Raw genomic sequence first — 18,228 nt, 5'->3', positions numbered from 1 at the left:
TGCAGCGATGATTAAGAGATTAAAGGGCAAACTCGAGGAATGAAGAGATGAATTTCAGTATCCAAAAGATCCATTAACGGACAAATTCAAGGATTCAAATCAAAGGTATACATTTGAGGATTCAGATGTAAGTTCAAGCGAACTCAAACGTTAATCCGAGGAGAGAAAGACTAATTCAAAGCGGTAAGGATCAGTTGAAGGACACAAATATCGCTTCAAATATCGATTCGCGGATTTAGATACAAACTCAAGTATAAGCGTGAATACAAATTCGAAAGTTCAGTTTACAGCCCAAAGAGATTCAAAGGTGGATTCAGCAGTTCACAGGTAAATCCATCGAATCAATACGCAACGGTAAAGCCCTAGACTTGGAAACAGAAATACTTGGTAAACAAAAACGACGAGGAAAGTTGCGAAAATATTCCCCACGGGGGAGGATTACTGATACTACAACGCAATATTGCACGGAAGAATCTGTCAAAAAATCAATATAGCTGTGTTCCCCAACAGGTCACAACGCGGACGCTACTAATATATAAACATTACCAACAGCCGAAAAACAAAGTTAGCGAGATAACGAAGTGATCTTTCAACATCGCTGTCCCACCATAACCCTATTCATTTAGCCGACCAAACCAGCCTATAACTGCCCCCACGCCCCGTTGCCCCATAATGTCCTCTACACTGGATATCATGCGCGTTGGACGTGATCATGTAGATGTTGTCTGGAAAGAGAACAGTAGAGTCAGTGTGATCGCTTGGCAAGTCATTTGGAACATTCGGACGTCGTGCGCTCGTGGACAGGATCCTCTTTCTAATTCTGCCGTATCCCGTTACATGTACGCGCTGGCTTCCATCAAACTAGATCCCATGGACGTGACGGCCTGCAGGATGGCTGTTGTGCAAATGCCACGTATACTATGCCTTCGAGGGATTGTCTGTTACGAACTGGTTCAAAAGTTGCCACAAGTTCCACTACAAACTGCAGACAGACTGATTATGTTGGCGGCGTTGTTTAACAGCGTGTTGCTTGTATGAACTCAGCGCAACATGTGGCAGAAAACGCTAAATATTTGTAATTTGGTAGCAAAATTGCGGTAAAACGGCTCCGGGCGACATCTGGTGGGAAATGATCTCCAATTTGTAAGGCAACAGTGATCTATGTTCCCTATACTGACTTGCCTGGTGGTCATGATGACTACGTAGCAGACACGTAGCCGACTGTTGTTACGAGACCCAGTGTTATGCGCATGCAACGTAGTTTTGTCGCCGTGCTTGATGAACAATGCGGAGTCGGTGGCGACTTTCGACACAGCGTTGCCCGTAATTTTCGATTTTAATTTTCTATAAAAAAAAAAACTATGAGCGCAATCGAGACGAAAATTGTGACGCAAGCGTACAGAGGTCTCCAGCTATTGAACAGATAAAAATTATCAGATTGAAGCTCTACTGCTTTCAGTACCTTTAAAAATGATATTTATTTTTATTTTCTATTATAATCGACATCGCTCAAAGATACGGTTCGTAAAATCCTAAATACCGTTGGTGAACGTTGCGCGCTTCTACGAATTACCGAAATTATGCTCGCGAAACTTCATAGTTTCGGATTCTCCGAGAGTAGGTGACGTCACCGGGACCGCTAGCATCTGTCTCCTAGCAACAGCACGTGCTCAGCTCTCGGCCCCGCGTTGAAAGAGTACCAGCAGCTGTGGTAAGGAGACGGAAATCGACCTTCGAGGATCAACATTGCTGGGCGCGTGGCGGATTCCGCAACCTATGAGTATGACGTCACACTTCTCCAAACTAGGAATTTGTTTACTCATATTTATGTGTCACGTAGAAATAAAATGTTTTTGAAGAATATAGTGTGAGACACGGGGACTGCAATGGCACGAGCTCGATTGACTTGTGAACACGTGAGAGTACATATATTTCGCCAGAAACAGGCAGTCTCCAACGGTGAGGTTCAACCAGTCCACTAGTGTCCACTCCCACACCACTGTAATACCGAGCCGTGGTCACCGTCTCATCTACCTCGGTCCGCCTATAATGATTTCAAGGTTGTGTGCTGGTTGTGTGTTCGAACCCAGTCGTTGTCCCACGGCGTGAAAGCTCGAATTAGTACAGCAGCTTCCGCTTCTTGTTGACAACTACTCCAAGCTTAGCTTGTATCTAGAAGAGTTTGTGACACGGGGCAAATTATTTGTAGATGGCAAAACACGTACGGAACCATAAGACTGCCAGAATGAGCCCCTAGCACTGTGGAGTTCGCGTTCTTCGAAGCAGCGTTATCTCTTGAACATGATGGAAAGTAACTATTCTGAGGCTGGAACACACAAACTGACAAACACGACACGAGCGCCCAAGGCGCTAATTAGCGTGAAAGACCGGCATATGGAAGCCGTCGAAAAAGTCAGCCAATCACCCCTGGCTTTTTCGACGACTGCCATATGTCGACCTTTATCTGTGTCCACGACAGCATGTTGCACTCTACAAACAGAACCTTATCGTATAATAAACTCAGAACCAACCATTCAGAGTTATATGGGAGGCGCACTCCTTTTTGTGACTTATGCAGTTATGGTAATTGTCACCAAGGTGGTACACTCTAAAATCGGTACCTTATAACGTACCTTATATCGAGCTGTACCGGTAAAGTTGATTTTTAATACATGCACATGCCAAATTATCGTGGCCCCCATGTGATGTCAAACTTCGATGCGATGTGATATTGTGAGATCTGCACTTCGATAGTCCAATTGTGAATCTCGATCAGAACATCACAACGAGGAAGCCGATCACTTCCACATGTTATATAGGTTGAGTCATGCAGTTTCCTAAAACAGACATATGGCAATATAGATCTGAGTTGCAGTGACTGAGTTGCTCATCAAATCCCAAAGTTTTCCGGAAAAAAAAATGCGTCCCTCTGACCCGCACCGTCTTCGTTTCCTAATTGCCAACGAAGTCGCGGAAAGGCTTAATTGTAGCTATCTCTATTTTTCTTTATCTTATCCGCAATTATAGCGAAGCGTGTGTCCCGGTGGGTGGTATATATATATGGGGGGAAATGAGAAAGAGCCCGGACGTGCGGGCTTCGCGCATGGCAAGTCAGATGGAAAACCCGTGAGTTGGAAAGAGAGGGTTTTCTGCCCTGCTTTGCTTCACGGTGGGATGAAGCAGTAACCTGCTTTTCTGAAACACTGGGAACACGGTATGGTGAGCACCGCGGAGAAGCTTTTTCGGCATGCCATTTCTCAAGAAGCACTCTGGTGTGTCCTTTCTTTCGATGGCTTGGAGGTGGCAAGAAATGTCTACATGATAAGAATGGAGCAGAGCTGAACAGTAATGCGCTAAAAAGTAACGCATTCCTGAATGTAATGTCATTACATTTTGGCCGAGTAATGCGTAATGGCATTAGTCATTACTTGAGCTGCCACGAGCTGTGTAAAGGCGGCAGCTATAACGTGGCTGATACAGACAAGGAGAATCTCCGAATCAATTTTTCCGCATCCATCTTCGTCGCTGGCCAGGTCACCAACCCTTCCTACAATGCAATAAATCTGATCCATATATCTGATGCATAAATCCATTTCTGGATCATGACGAAACTCCACCGTCAACGCGAAATCAAGTAAAAGTCTGTCCAAATTCTCTTTACAGCACACGCTTCAGACACCACGGATAACTGTGTTATAACTGATAACTGTGGATAAATGAAAAAAACAAAAAAAAAGCAATACCATTTCGTCATGAAACTAATGAGCAATGGTAACGCATTACAAAATAATTTTAAGCAAGGGGTCCATGGAAGAGGAGAAATATCGGTGTCATTCATATAGTTCTGAACTGTTTGAGACCCCCCCCCCCCCCCTTTTTTTTTCCTTGTGACTGTATTGCTATTGTCCTCTATATGAATTCGATCTAGTTGTAGCATAATAAAATTTTGTGCCTTAAGGCCAGGATCGATTTCCTCATGCATATGTTACCTTGCCACCTGCTCCCTGTAATTTCTTATGCTGCACAATGTTCCCCATATACTGTGGTTCGGGCAATATGAAGACCTGAACAAATTCAAACTGTGCTCCATCATTTATCGTGCCCTTATTCTCAATAATCCGCAACGCTTTCTTCTTCTGCCTCAGCCAGAAACACAATATGCTCCGATTCTGTTATGGGAACCCCAACTCCGAATGTCATCATCGCCCCCTTCATATTTCTTGCTTTTTGTGCATCACACAGAATGGCTATACTGTCTCCCATGTCACTCTGCACCGTTTTATCGTCCACACTATCTAACACAAGATTTACTACAGACGCGTTTCAGTAAATGCAGAACGGTATCTAGAAGATTAAATAAAAGATTCTGAGAGTGGAGTCTCTGCTTCACCTGGTATTTCTAACACACTCTCCAGTGACGTATCGGCAGAGTTCTTCTTGAAGTCCGCCCAGGACGCTTTTTTTACCCCTCCGCCTTCCGCTCCTTTTTGATATGTCCTGACTTCACCCGTCCACGTCCGTATAGCCACAGTTGCTCCGCAGTGCTCATGCGGATCTCTTCTTTTTATTTTTTTTTAAATATTTCTTCTTTACAACGCGATTTTCAACGGCGTGTTTCACGCTGCATATCAGTCACAAAATACCGCGCAGTATTCGAAAGATATAAACACATAAAAGACGCGAGATGAAGTGGACAAAGAAAAGCGAAAGCCAACCATACTCTCCCTTTTTGTCCTGTTTCTACACACACAAAAAAAAAAGACAGAGAGAGAGAGAGAGAGAAGAAACACATCATTCGTACTTTTGGAACAGACGGTACATCCATCCACTTTCGCCGTACAACGTGGCTATAGGCTATCCATATCCGTTAGCAATGCCTCTCTGAGCCGCAAGCGAGCCATACCCAGTCGGCTCACGTCCGTTCTCGGCTTCCTGCGGGATGAGACCGCACTCGGTACTTCATCGGATACTCGAGTGGCCATCTCAATAGCTCTTTCTGGGTGAGCCATAAAGAAAAGAAAAAGAAATCATCGAGACACGGGTTAGTTTCTTACGCGGGTTTCGCTCAAATTCGTGCGCCCATTTACTCCTCTCTGTGAAGCAGCATTTCACAGCCCGTATACCTCTTTTCTTTTGCATTTCGTGCTAGCACCGCAAAACAAATGGGGCAAGTGTGCCACGTGAACAGATTTATACGGGACAGCAGAGCCACACACGACCAGGGTCTGATCATAGCTGGATGACGAGAACATATCTGACACATGAAAGAACTGATGTTCTGAGGCTGGTACAACATAGAAGGGACAAATACATACAAAGCCTCAATTTGCCTAAAAAATTAACGAAGAAAGATGAAAGTCACTGCAAGGTTAGGTAGCTGTAGGACTCGAACCCATATCTTCTGGATTGCCTGGATCTTCTGGAAGTCGCTGAGAAAGCTCAATTGGTAGAGCCCTGCACCGGCAATCCAGAAGATGTAGGTTCGAGTCCTACAGCTAGCTAACCTTTTCAGTGACTTTCATTTTTCTTCGTTAATATCTGACACGTTCGTGGAACCACAATCTTAATTCAATTCGATCCAATTCTTCGGCGTATATCCCATGTCTTTGAAGTGGTCGACAGCGGAATGATATGGAACTAACGACATAACGGCAGAACTCCATCTCATTTTTTTTTTCTTTTTCCAAATCAATCAATCCCCACAAGGACGCAGAACACACAGACGACAACTGCCTCAAAACCGACTAGATGAAAACCAACTATATAGCCCGCCGTCCTGTTCACTTCAACTGCTACTGCTCATAAGTGATAGGTTTTCATGAAACCTAGAGCTTCGCAACGCCCGACCTTGTGACAAAGATGTTTAGTGAATATCTTGTTTAGAATTCAATCAAGCTTCGAATCAGTGCACTCGTGACAGCAAAGGTTGTGTGACGCCCTCACCTATAGAAAGCATTAGAAGCCGAACATATCAACCGTTAATACCTTTCCAGACAATTTTTTTAAGGCACAGACATAAGCTCAACTAGGTAAAAATAATGCGCCATTGCCTTTGAGGAAGCACAGCGAGACAGGTAAACACAACGAAGTGTACAAGACAGACTCAAACTCAGCCTGTCCGGCGTGTGCCTCGCTCGCCGTTTTTCAGCATGTCTAACCAATTAGCCCAGCTTTCCACCTTGTTCAGATACCTAGTGCGCTTACTCAAACTCAAGGAAATGGCGTCCCTTTTCACATACACCAGCTAGGTCGTCTTGCCCTGGTTTGTCTAGCAGTACTTAAGTACATATTACATATAGAGAGACAAATACAATTGTTGGAATGTTGTGCCTGTTGCGAATAATTTGTATTGTCCTCCTACGTAAAGAACACGTACCATCAGCATTTACCATGCACTTTATGAACTCCTCTACTCTTTCGTATAGCACTACCCAAGAGTGGCACATTTTATGCACACTGACATTTTTAGAATTGTGTCCTGACATGAAGAATGCCCTTCGGCATTCCCCCATCCCCCCAAAAGAGGGAGAGAGACAGACAGAGAAAAGAACAGAGCATCTTTTCATGGCCCGAACTGAGACTCGCACTTTGCGAAGTTCCCTGCAGCGCGCGCTCCCCCTGGTCTAAAAAACACACGTCGATTCATCAAGTTCAAACACAGCCAACTCCAGGAATGGTGCGAAAGTTTGTGCTTCTAATTACAAGAGTCGCTCCAAGCCCGTCTCAGTTGACACCCAACAGAGAGCGTCCAGGGGAAAACAACAGCCTGGTTGCCATCGCTAATGCTTCGAATAATTGAAGCGCACACATTACGATGATCAACGGTACTTCGCTGTTTATGCGTCTTTGAAGGAGGCGAACGCAACAGAAGTATCAGATTGTTGATGATGCTACCTTACTGTTGATGACCCAATTATAGCTGGTTTTATATCAGCACGCGCTCTGTCAGTGGTTAATTTCGCGGTCTTAATAATACGCGAATCGGAGGCACGTTACGGGAATATAGTATGCGCGAGACCTTAATTTCGCGGAGGGTATTGCGCGAAATGGGCCGTGAGGCTCCTCTGGATCCCATAATGCTAGAATTGTGAGCCGTTGTGGGGACATTTGGGATGGTAACATCTCATTACGGCCAAAGACTCATTACGACCGAAAATTATTTAATCCCCAAGTGTCCCATTACGGCCAAAATCTCATTACGACCGAAGGTAGTGTCATTTCGGAAGATGTTTCATCACGTCAAAAAAAAGAAAGAAAGAAAGAAAGAAGCATCCACCATATTAGCAATCGCTGTTGTATGCTTCCCAAAGTGTGTCCGAGGCGGGTGTGCCACCACGGCCTGTGTCACACACAATGGTTCATGCGCACAATACTGCGACAGTGATTCACGCATCCCTCGTGAAAAATGTTTTTATTCCCATACTGTGTCATACGATATTTGTACCTGTTTTTTTTTGTGCTAGCGCCGCGAAGCAACTGTGGCTATGAGTGGCGTACAGACGTGGACAGATGGAGAGAGGACAGCAGGAAAGAGTGGGGGGCCAGGGGGTTAGTGTGCGTCCTGGGCAGACTTCAGGGGGAACTGTGCCGACATTCGGCTGAAAAGTCTTCGGAAAACCCAGGGAAAACCTCAGACAACACAGCCGGTGACAGGATTCGAACCAGTGTCACCTCCCAGTCTTGACGTGGAAAGCGATCCACTATGTCACGGGAGCTGGTTTTGTACCTGTTACATCATTTTCTCCCGAGTAATGAGACTTTCGGCTGTAATGAGACTTCGGCCGTAATGAGATACAATCTTTGGCGCTGCTTCGGCGACAACCCCGTGTCGAGCTAAAGCCCGAATCCCATAACAAGCGACACGCGGCAGATACACGCGAGAAGCGACAAAATCGACGTCACTGCCGCCACACGAGCGTCAAAAAAGCTTTGTCGCTGCTCAATATTTCTGCATCTACTCCCAGTAGATATTTGTAGCATGTCGCTGAGTTCGTTGCCTGCTGTTTGACAAAACCAGCTAGATTTGACGGCGTGAAACAAGAACTGAACGCGTGGGCAAGGGAGAGGGTGGAGAGGGCAACCAACAAAACTAGCAGACGAAGAAGTGGGCGGGGCGTTGGGTACTTCAACCGCAGCGCCACTGCGTTACGGCGAATATTACATAGCAACTTCATTACAATTTCTCCTCGTTTTGACGAATGAAATACTATTTTTGGTATATTTATGGCAATTTACAACTTAGCTCGAATAAAATAAGCATTGCTTCTCCAAAAACATCATTTCTCGGTGACGAAATGTCGCTGCTCAAATGGACCAGGAAGTCGCGCGATGACCAGACGCGACAGCGACAAATTCTGCAGCGCGTCGCGTGTCGCTTGTTATGGGGTCCGCGCTTAAGCTCTTTCTTTGGACCAAGTGTGGAATGGGTGTAGAATAATCGATGCCCAAAAGGGTGTACATGCTGCCGAAGTGTTGGAAATGTGCGATAAAATACTGAGAGTCCGACAATAAATTTCAATGAGGGGCACAGTTGGACTTTGTGGAACTGATTCGTCGCAAATTCCACATTCAGACCGCGCTTCTATGTCGCCGTAACCAATATGTAGCGAGATTTTCGTTTCGCGGAAAAATTATTGCTTGTGCGGTATCACGCTTTTGCGTTAGCAGTGCCACATATCGTCTGCGGATTCCGGCTTTACGGATCCAACAACGCATCCAGGTCGATACAGATATCGCCGCTAATGTCATAGATGACGCAGTGCCGTTTTCGATATCGCTCAACTACATTCCATTCGCACTTCGTGACGTCATACAGTTATAAAACTGCAACCGAAACAAGAAATTGTAACTGTACGTCGCATAACTAAATAACTGTATCTACAAACTTTTTTTTTGCGTTAGTGCCGCGAAGCAACTGTGGCCCTGAGCGGCCTGCAGACGTGGACATATGGAGAGAGGACAGCACGAAGGAGTGGGGGACAAGGTTAGTGTGCGTCCTGGGCCGACTTCAGGGGGAACTTGCCGACATTCGTCTGGAAAGTCTGCCGCAAAAACCCAGGCAAAACAGCAGATGCCGGGATGCCCGTGTCACCTCCCTGTCTCAGCGTGGAAGCCCCAGCAGCACAATATCTTGGCCCAATATTGAACCAAGATTGGACAAAGAGTGGACCACAAGATTGGACCAAGATTGGGCCTTGATTGGACAAAGATTGGACGAAGATTGGTCGAACATTAGACCAAGATTGCACCAATATTGGACCAATATTGGACCAAGATGTTGTGCTGCTTAGGAGGCGATCATCCTAACCACACTATGTCACGCGAGCTAGTTACATTCGGGAATTATCTGTAACGTAGGACCCACAGGCAGAAGAAGTAGTCGCCCATACACACAGGGAAGATAAGAGACCGAACAAGAGCCTTTGGTGACATCAAGTACTATGTGAAGTTCCCCCCTCCCAATGAAAGCTCCTCCTTATCTGTTGAACTTCTCCAATGTCTCCATCATCAACGTGTGGGAAGAAGAGTGCCTCTAATGAGCACTCCAAAAAAAAAAAAAAAAAAAAGAATCTCCCGTCTCAAATGAAGGGCCTTATCGACTTTGCTTTCTAGGTCATCCATACAGCGAGTGTATGGGAAAGTGGTATATGATATGAGCGACGTTCGCTGGCAACGCAGATGATTGAGGTTTCGTAATTCGAAAGAATTGTTTCCAGAATCTTCCGACTGTAAGATGCTCAAGTTTGTGCTCGGGGACATTCATATATATATATATTTTTTTTTTCTTTTATGCAACACTGCCCACTGGCATAGCGTGACGAAGGTTCAGGGGCGTCGCTTCCCCGCAGAACACCGTTGTCACGCCGCGAAGATGTCTCCCAAAGCACGTATCTCGGCGAACGAACGATTTCGAAACTTAGCGAGTGTAATACCCGTAACCTATTGCTCCAAGGCCAACGCCATCGAGTTCGCCAAGAAGTCATCTAACAGTGCTCCGCAGCCCTGTGAGTGTTGCACTTAGTTGACAGTTTTCAACAGCATTTCCGCGTGTAGTAGTATAGGGACACAGATCCTCCTAGCTCAACATCACGTGGAAATGAATTAAATGCATCTGTGACCTGGCCGACTGCGACTTCTTGAACAGATTCACGGGATGAAAGAATGGAACGTGCCTACTGCTCAGAAGAGGGACACACAAAACGGCAACGAGGCGAGCACGAGAAACTGCGGCTGACAAGCGCGCTGACACGAAGTTCCGATAAGGCATGTGAAAAAAAAAAAAAAAAAAAGAATAACACGTACGGCCAAACTCGCGAACAAGTAGCTTTTGCACGGTCTCAGTCTGCATATTTCAGTGCACTTTGGCAAATAGACGTCAAATCTCTTAAAATGACGCGTTGTGCGGCGTCAAATTGAATGTAATGACTTTGAGAGTGAGAGTTCATGTGCTCTGACTACTCCAGCCACTACAGGCAAGGCCGAGAAACATAAAGACGTTCACAAATCTAAGGACGTACGAGCAAACACATGACAACGAATGGGGTGGTTGCAAGCAGTCTTGCGAAATAACGTTATTACAACGCGCAACCAGTTACCAAGACTCTAATTAGTAAGTGTAATTAATTACACTTTCTCGGACTGTCACATAACCAGACAGCTGCTAGGGTAATTGATCACTTTCTTAAATAATCGCGTGTTTTTTCCCGGAGTGCATTTCAAAGACCACTTCCGTTTTCGCTCACTTCCTGCTTCCGACCAATACATTCATAGCTCGCACAACTGTTCGCAGTGCTCAAGAAACAAATATCTTTGTTAAAGGAATGGAGCGATCACCACAATTCAGAAACAACCTCGTGACGTGACGATGATTATTTCGCATTATTTTCAAGAGTATCGTCACGCAGCATGGGTAACTGAAGAATTTCAAAGGGACAAATTTTAAAAAAGAGAGAGAGTTTAATTTATCAATTGGTGTATTTTACCCTCAGGGCCACAGCAGTATACTCTTAGAAATGAACTTCACCGCATAGCACGCTCCTAGCCAACCGTCACATCGAATGATATCGTTATCTTCACTGGTTTGTTGAAAACGGGAGGCGTACGCCTCTTTTGTGACAATTATGAACAGCATAAGTGTCACAAAAATGGTGTACGCCTCCCGTTTTCAACAAACCGAGGCAGATGACGATATCATTGGAGATTATGGTTGGCTAGGAGCTTGCTGTGCGGTGAAGTTCATTTTTAAGAGTGTAGTATCAGGGCCATCTAGCATCGATTTTAGAATAGCGCTAGTTGCTCTAAATAATATTCCCACGATAAAAATTTTGGCGGGTATAAATAGATAGGTTGACGATAGAATTTCATTCTTCATCCCCTTGGAGGCCACCAGGAAAAAGGTGTTATTTTTCCCATCACTGGAGACACATGATCAGGTGACACGATGAGGCTAAAGTCCAGGAATGAGTGTTCTGTGCGTGCGTGGTAATATAGAACGAAGCATCGCGACGGGATCACCTGACAGGCAGAAGGAAAACATGGTACGAGTCGGCATCTTGTGAGTGTGCTTTCCGACGAGACAATATACCGGATGAGTAAGGATACACCGACAGTCCTTGCAACGGCCTTCTGCTTCCCACGAGGCAGAGAGCACGAGTACGTTTGCTTGTGTAAATGATCCCAGCTTTTTCCTGCGAGGAATTCGGTGCTTTTTGCGATTATTTTATTCGGAACTCATTGAGTTGCGGTGCTTCAACTTCCGAGTTGAAGATAATTGGACAAAATACTGGTTGATAGGCTTCTGGAGCAGAAAAAAAGAGAGTGCACTGAGGGCACGCAAGATACGTTGTGGTATAATGTTCTTCCAACTCGCTTCCGTTTGCCGTAAACGCTGCAATTAAAAAAAAATAATTAGTCATGTATGTAATTAAGCGACATGATGGGAGTCCGCTAGTACGTACACTAAGCGAATAGACGATTTCACGAAATCCCAGTGCTCCTTGTGCACACATTGCATCCTGGGTGCTTACTGGGTTGAGGAACGAAGAATAATCCTTCACGTTTCCCTTTCGCTGACCTTGACACGTCGTGGACAATGGACCGGTAGGGGAGAAATCGAAACAGATTGAAGGCCACCCGTTTCTTTCGTATTAGTAAGCTCCCACAGTTCAAAGCGGCGCTGAGTTAGTACAGCGACAACAACACTGTTACTATATACTGTGCTAGTCAGCAGATTACTGAACGAAACCGTACTTTCCATTTCCGCATCTTTTTATCGAAATATTGCGCAGTCAGACAAGACCACGCAAGATCTCGACCACTGCTGAGGAAACGTGTAAGCTCATCGCCGCATCGACGTAGCCCAAGTCCCATCTCTCAACACTATTACATCAACCACACTTCGCAGCTGATGCTCTCGTTTCTCCGTTCAAGAGTTTATACGTATACATGTACCTCCACAGGCACACACATTAGTACAGTATATAAGCGAGTAGGTCTATACATTGCGCAGTTTACGGCACCTCGAAACCCCTTCGCCGTCCCTTGGGTATATAAAGCACTCACTCAGGCCAACGCAGTTTCGAAAATTATCTCGCGCGCAGCACAAGCGGCGCGTTAACTATACTTCGGGCAGCACCTCTCAAAGGGAGGAGATGGTATTATAAATATTTCAGTGTGCGGCCAAACCTCTCGGTGCGTTTTGAAATGGGAACGGACAGCTCCTTATCTGCGTGTAATTGAAAAAGGCCCGTATTTGAATGGAGGGTAGAATATATAATACAGTGAACATGAAAGGACCGGCAATCCAGAAGATGTGGGTTCGAGTCCTACAGCTGGCTAACCTTTTCGGTGAATTTCATCTTTCATCATATGATACAGTGTTTGCGGCGAATGATGCCATAGTGCATGCGGGCGTTTGAAACATGTTGAGGCATCTCAGTGTGGGTTTATACGGTATGAAAATTGTTCGCGTTGCACTATATGGAGGAGTGTGTGTGTGTCCCCTTTACTGCCATTGTTGCCGGCACGAATAATTGTCTGATGCCCTTACGTACTTGTAAAATCGTTATGTACAAATTCAAAAGGTATTCAGTTTTCTCTTTAGACGTTTTGTAATGGCCCTCGGCGTTGCAACCTTGTGACGTACCTGTACTTGTGTGTACTTGTGTTTTGTAAATAAAAGGTGGAAAAGGAAGAAAAAAACGAATAATTGTAGTACCAGTGGCATGGACGAGCGGGTTCGAATCCTACCACCGACTGAGGTTTTCCCTGGGTTTTCCGAAGACTTATCGGACACGAATGTCGGCGCAGTTCCCCCCTGAAGTCGGCCCAGGACGCATACACTCTAAAAACAGAACTTCACCGCATAGCACGCTCTGCGCCAACCGTTGCCACGAATGGTACGGTTGTCGCTTCTGATTCGAGGAGAGAGGGAGGCGTACGCCTTTTTGTGGCAATTATCATGTATCCAAATTGACACAAAAAGGCGTACGCCCCCCTCTCTCTTCGAATCGGAAGCGATAACCCTATCATTCGCGGCAATGGTTGGAGCAGAGCGTGCTATGTGGTGAAGTTCAGTTTTTAGAGTGTACTAATCCCCGTGTCCCCAATTCCTCCCTGCTGTCCTCTCTCCATCTGTACACATCTGTACGCCGCTCATAGCCACAGTTGCTTCGCGGCGCTAGTACGCAATATGTATATAAAAAACGAATAATTGTAGACGTTAACCAGAGCTACGAAACTACAGTCGTGTGATCGCAATGCTTGAAACCGTCGTGCGAAATATTTTATAATCGAATTCCGAGCCGATCGTGTAATTTGATTTTATTGCCAACGGACTCTGTGGCGTGACGTCACGGTCAGCTGTTTCTGGTGTGCGCTTCGTGAAGCAACGAAGGTTCGAGAAGGAAAGTTTTAATTTATGCTTTGGAACTTCTCAACAAAGAGCCCGGGTGGCGTTTATTTCGGTCTCAAACAGCTCTGTGACGTCTGCGCGTGTGTGCCTGCTGATGCTTACGTCGCTCCGAAACCGGATGTGCTTATAATTATGTGGTCCATTTTTGTCCCTCGATAATGAAGTTGATGCCTACCTTGTGACGTGCATTGCGTTGAAAGATGGAAGTCAAGATGAAAAGGTTAGCCAGCTGTAGGACTCGAACCCACATCTTCTGGATCTTACCGGTTCAGGGCTCTACCAATTGAGCTAGGCTAACACACCTCCCCAGCTACTTCCAAGAGTGCGTCACCTGAAGGGACACATCAACCACTCTCTCTCACTCATCCCCCCTTTCAATCTTACATTTTTCTCACTCATACACACAATCATACGACGGGATCGACGCAAGCGGCGATTTTTGAACATGAGAGAACTGACGTGCTGAGGCCGGAACAACATAGGAAGTTTTGTATGTATTTGTCCTTTGTTGTTCCGGCCTCAGAACGTCAGTTCTCTCACGTGCATTGCGTGCACTGATAATAAGTGGATATAAAGTGGATGCTTTAGGTGGGCATAAACAATGTACGTTAATATCGAAGTACAAGGGGGAGGGGCATACGCACGTTTGTTCGAAGAAAACCAGGAAACGTCAATCAAACACAAAGGTTATAAGTTCTGTGCCTCTCGGGCAGTGGAATGGACCTTTTTCACAATGGCCTATGCGCATGCGCATGACCTTGAGGCGCCGGAGAGGGTTATCTCTGTCTTCATTAGATGGCGCAGTATGGACACGACAGAAGCGGGGACCAGTGGGGAGACCGCGCAAACGGTGCGAGCTCGTCTGTCCCACTCCGGACTGGTTTTGGTCCTTTGTGCTAACAACGTGGATTTGTTTTGACGCGCGCCGAACGTGTTTCGCTGGAGGGCCGCTAGGATACGACGCGTATGTGAAAGAGGTCCATAATGCTTGCGTGATACTCCACTCGTCGCAACAGAAAAGACGACGACGCCTGAGGGTGTCGCGATGACAGTTCGACCAGTGCCGTGTATGCCAAAGGGAGTCTGGCCATTAATGGGACTTGCCTATACCTGAGGCTCCACCCACTTTTTGAAGTTTCTAGCCAATCACAGGTCGAAATACAGTTGTCTATTGTTACATTCATCCAGTAATTATACCTCACCCTTATTTACAGGGCGCTACCATTTTGGAGAAAATTGATGGATTTGGATTGAAACGGATATCACTGGTGACAGACCAAAACGACGGATTTTGCGCCCACTTTTATCAACGCCATCTGCACGGAGAGAGGCATGTTGGGAAGGCTCAGGAATGCAGAAATGGTTGCTGGCAGAAGTGATTGGCCAAGATGGCGGTACAACCGCTTCTTCGTAGCAGACGACAGCCGGTATGAAGTTTTATATCACGTAATGTAAGTACATTGAATAAAAAAGCAGCAAAGATGTATGTATAAATAAAATGCAATTATATAATGCAAAATCCTACGTATAATGGTCGTCGTCCTTGCTATTTTCCTGGTATCACGATCTTAACTAGGCCTAACGTTAGCGACGAAACATCCCATTTTCGCGTAAATAATGATGGCGGAGCGAAAGTTGAAGCTGATTTTGCAGATGCGTACATGAGGATATATACTCACAGTAAGAAATTAAAGTAGTCTGTGAAAATTTTTTGTCAAGAAATCTCCGCTTCGCCTTTCCAAGCACCATCCTCCATCTTGGAGAAAATTTGGTGTCATGGCAGCCCCCATGGAAAACGGTAACCAATGAAATGCGCCGAAGTTTGACTGACAGGTCGAGCCTCTTTTTTAGGCTCCTCCTAATGGCCAGACTCCCTTTGGCATACACGGCACTGAGTTCGACAGGAAGTGTACATTTTCATAATGGGACATCCGGCTGAAGTAATTGCGCGACGCTGTCCTATTCAGCCAGTGTATACAAGCAGTGTACTGAGTATAACGGCGCACGATGACTAACAGTTTACCTCATATAATCCAAAAAAACATCTACTCTGGAGCTAACAACAACAACTTTATTGGAATGATGATGAGTGGGGAGTTAGATAGCGGACAGGATCACGTTTTGACCATTTTATCCGAAAAAGGTCAGAGCCTGGATCACGTTCGGCCATGAACGGAAAAAACAGCGTCTACGAGCAATCGTTAAAAAAAAAAAAGAAAAATGCGCAGAAAACCAAAACAGAGTGTGCATTTTAAGCCAATATAAAGCAGTACTTGTCCGTTATCTCCAATTCAATATTGCGTACAATGTACGTCGTCCATATAATCGGGCACTTACATGCCCTTCAATTTGGTCGCAGTTTCTTTTTTTTTTTTTTTTGCATCTTCTTTTATTTTGCTTTTCTTCCTACTCGTTCTTATTTCCTTGTTTTTCCAACAGCAACGACAGCACCCTCCTCACTCTGACCCGATTACCTCGCCGTAAGATCAAAGCGAAATTCGTCGAGCTAATGCAGCCCCGAGCTAGCGCCATAAAACAAAGAAGAAGAAAAAAGAAAATATCGAGGCGCATCGTAGAGGCAGTTGCTCATTCCACGTTCCGAGGTAAGTATGCTAACCCGGTATCCCGTAAGATAATCGGGAGGGAAAAGGCAAGGAAAGTAAGTACAGGCAGACGAGGCAAGGACGATGTATTGCAATGGGACTGACATTAGGCATTCCCGGAGAAAGTTCAGGCACGGGGACAGAAAGAAGTGACTATTGTTAGATGATGTGGAAGAAACGGAAAGGATACGATGGCTGGATCTGCTCTCTTCGGCGAATGCACAAATGAATATGGGTTGGATTTAAAGTATTCGATAGTCGAAATGGTGGGTCGGTATTAGAGGAAACCTTGGATGGCAGCGGAAGAAGAAATGATTCTGTGCAATTCTCAGTCGAAAGCATATCATCTGTCAGCGTATAGGGTTCGGAGTTACGTAATGTCGTAATGGGCTGTAATAAGACCCTCCTCATCCGTCCATCCCCCTGAAATAACCAAAATCTCAAATACCAAATATATAACCAAAATATAGCAAACCTCATTCAATAACGAAGTTACTACGTAGATAAGACTCAAAGTGCAGGGAAACTGAACAATCATGACGAAAAGTAACCCCCGGAACACACAGACTAAACACGTAAACGTACATAACGTAAAACCCCGCGACTAGGGAACACGAAGGGACCGAGACCCTAGTCTCCCGGTTTTACGATATGCATCATCTTCACCAGCTCGCTTGCTTCCTAGCCATTTTTTCAATGTAAACATACTACGCTTTGCTGTAGTCATATTCAAAATTTTCCATAACGAAAATTCAGCTACATAGGAAAAACTAATTCCGACACCGGGAATCGAACCCGGGCCTCCTGGGTGAAAGCCAGGTATCCTAGCCACTAGACCATGCCGGAGCTGATTAAACCATCGGGCATCAATTGCGCAAGCAATGTGTCTGCTAATATTGTGGGGGTAGTGGTGAGACTGCTCGCATTGGTCGGCCACACTTGTATCGGACAACGTCACAACTAATGCAGGTATTCAACACTCATGCTCACTACATCGTCACATATTCGCAGAACAATGTCAAAGCGGTGGAGCAGTACATTTGGACACGTCATGTGCCCATGGCACAAAATTCGAACAAGTTCATGGTCAGTGGTGTAGTCACAAGTGCCTTATTTGTTCCTGCAGTTATACTTACTACTGGTGGTGGTGGTGGTGGTGGTGGTGGTGGTGGTGGTGGTGGTGGTGGTGGTGGTTACTACTTGACAGGGAGAGGAGGATTTCCCTAATACATAACCAAAGGTGCGATTTCGGAAGTTGAAACCCCAACTCCCCCCAGGTTATGCCACATTAATGGCAAAAGGGCAAGGGTGCAGGCCAGCTGGTACATTGTGAAAAATTGGAACCCGAGAAAGGGATTAATTAGTTAATTGGTCGTAGATTTACACGTGAGGTGAGTCTGTCTGCACTTGTGTGGCTCCTTGTTGCACGTGCCAACCTCGTGGAAATCTTTGACGTGCGCAGGAAACCTCCATACCACTGAAGCAATGTTTACCTCCCCCACATTGCTACCACCCTCGGCTAGGATCGAATCCGCGAGCTTGAGCTCCGCACACGACAGAGTGAGCTACAGAGGCTGACGAATTGTCTGCCACATGAAAAATTGCAAGTAATTCCCATGTCACACGGGCTAATTTAGTGTCATTTTCGTGAAGTGCACTCTAACCAAGCGTTTTTTCGGCACAATGCACTGTACTAAATTCAAATAAACACGT

At 45.5% G+C, this 18,228-nt stretch overlaps 1 protein-coding gene and 1 non-coding gene across 2 annotated transcripts in view; both read right to left on the bottom strand.

Moving 5' to 3' along the window:
• Positions 1-18,228, bottom strand: part of LOC135391841 (caskin-2-like) — a 218,423-nt gene that overhangs the window by 181,268 nt on the left and 18,927 nt on the right. The window lies entirely within an intron of this gene.
• Trnae-uuc (transfer RNA glutamic acid (anticodon UUC)) lies at positions 17,290-17,361 on the bottom strand. Its single transcript has one exon. It is a non-coding gene; the product is annotated as a tRNA-Glu (tRNA).

The sequence above is a fragment of the Ornithodoros turicata genome, chromosome 4, assembly GCF_037126465.1.
Source record: "Ornithodoros turicata isolate Travis chromosome 4, ASM3712646v1, whole genome shotgun sequence".
Taxonomy (NCBI): Eukaryota; Metazoa; Arthropoda; class Arachnida; order Ixodida; family Argasidae; genus Ornithodoros; species Ornithodoros turicata.
Note: the sequence above shows the minus strand (reverse complement) of the source record. Positions and strands in the feature narration are given on the sequence as shown.